The sequence below is a fragment of the Palaemon carinicauda genome, chromosome 23, assembly GCF_036898095.1.
Source record: "Palaemon carinicauda isolate YSFRI2023 chromosome 23, ASM3689809v2, whole genome shotgun sequence".
Classification (NCBI taxonomy): Eukaryota; Metazoa; Arthropoda; class Malacostraca; order Decapoda; family Palaemonidae; genus Palaemon; species Palaemon carinicauda.
The window spans coordinates 67,972,352-67,974,758 of record NC_090747.1 but is presented as its reverse complement, the minus strand read 5'-3'; positions in this window follow the sequence as shown (position 1 = coordinate 67,974,758).

The window sequence follows — 2,407 nt, the reverse complement described above, 5'->3', positions numbered from 1 at the left end:
GACAGCGAGGGCATCCTGGCCAGGTGGAAGTCTCACTTTGAGAACCTCCTCAATGACCAAGCAGACACCCCAGACGATCTCCTGCGAATGACCCCTCAGCATCCCGTCCGTCACTAGATGGCACTACCACCCTCCATCCATGACTTCAACAAGGCCCTGCAGCACATGAAGCCCGGCAAAGCCCCAGGGCCAGACAACATCCCGTTGGAGCTCCTCACTCACGGTGGCCCCGGCTTGAGGAACCATTTGATGCTCCTTATACTGAAAATATGGGAGACCAAGACCCCCCCCAGTGACTTCCGCGATGCAAACATCACTACCATCTTCAAGAAGGGAGACAGGGAGAACTGTAACAACTACCGGGGATTATCACTACTAAGTATCGCGAGTAAGATTTTCGCTCGGATTCTCCTTGACCGCCTCCTTATTCTCGCAGAAGACGTCCTGCCAGAGTCCCAGTGCGGCTTTCGACCTTCCCGCGGGACCATAGACATGATCTTCTGTGCGCGACAACTACAAGAGAAGAGACTCGAACAACAACAGCCCATAATGTTCATCTTCTGGGATTTGAAAAAGGCCTTCGACAAAGTACCTCGACCTGCCATGTGGGCTGTCCTCAAAAGATATGGCTGCCCACCCGATTTTGTCAAGCTGGTGCGTGCCCTCCATGACGGAATGGTTGGGAGAGTCTGCCACCAGAACTCTCTTTCAGACCCATTCCCCATCAACGGCGGCCTGAAGCAGGGCTGTGTTCTGGCCCCGACGTGTTTCTCGCTATACACCGCAGCAATGCTCAACGAGATTCCCCCAGACACACCCTCAGTCGACCTACGTTTCCGCATGGATGGAGGCGCTTTCAACCTCGCTAGACTCCGCGCCAGAACCAAGACCACCTTGTGTGCAGTGCGAGAACTGCAGTATGCTGACGACAATGCCACCCCAGGTCAGACGGCAGAGGACCTGCAGTTGTTAGCTGATGCATACAACTCTGCCTACGAACGTTTTGGGATGCAAGTCAACTCGGACAAAACCAAGACCCTCGTCCAACATCCACCAGGACTGATGCTCCCCAACTTCAATACCACAGTGAATGACCAACCGTTAGAACAGGTGGACCAGTTCTCCTACCTAGGGAGCATCCTCACAAGCAAAAAGGACGTGGAGAACAGGATCAGGGCAGCCCACTCCGCCTTTGGCCGACTCAACTGCCGCGTATTTAACAACCACGCACTGACAATGACCACCAAAATAATGGTGTTCAGGGAAGTAGTCCTCTCCACGCTCCTGTATGCATGTGAAACATGGACACTATATAAAAACGATCTTAAAAACCTAGAACGCTTCCAACAAATGAAACTGAGGCAGATCTTGAAAATCCCCTGGGAGAGCCACACCACCAACATTGAAGTCTTAGAACGTGCCTCGCTGACCAGCGTGGAGGCCACCATCATCCACCACCGCCTCCGCTGGATAGGACACGTGCATAGGATGGATCCATCTAGGCTCCCAAAGAAAATATTCTACGGAGAACTGACCCAGGGCACCAGACCACGAGGAGCCCTGAAAATGCACTATAAAGATCAACTAAAGCGCACCCTGGCTCTAACTGACATCGATCCTTCCTCATGGGAAGAAACAGCCAGGGACAGGAAAACCTGGAGGAGTACAGTACACCATGGCACCATGGACTTCGAGGAGAGGAGGAGACAAAATGAGGAGGCTAGGAGGAGAAGAAGGAGAGAGCGATTAGAACAGCCCCGCCCACCACCTACCCTCCCTTGTGAACACTGTCCGCGACTCTTCCACCACAGACTAGGACTTAACATCCACATCAGGCATAAGCACCCACCCCACAGATAGGAGGCTGATGGCTAACGACAGAACCCAATACTCGGACACGAGTGGGCGCCGACGACGATAGTTATACAGTATTATTATTATTATTTTTATAATTACTGGCTAAGTTAAAACCCTAGTTGGAAAAGCAGGATGGTATGAGCTCAAGGGCTCTGACGGAAAAATAGCCCAGTAATGATGGGAAATAAATAAACTGTATTAAAAGTAATGTATGTAAGATATGAGATCAGTAACAATGTTGAAATAGATGTCATATGTTAACACTGAAGAAAGACTTATGTCAGCCTGTTCAAAGTAAAAACATTCTTATCTTTAAATGTCTGAAGTTCCGTATATGCAATTGCCTGATTAGGAAGATCATTTCACAATCTGGTCTCAGCTGGAATAAAACTTGAGTAATGTGTAGTAATGTTGAGCTTTATGATGGAGGAGGTATGACTTAGAATTAACTGTATACTTAGTACTACGTACAGGAGGGTACGGTCAGGGAAGAGCTGAATGCAGAGTTTGGTCAGAGTTATGAAAAATTTTTTGCATAAAGAACTAACAA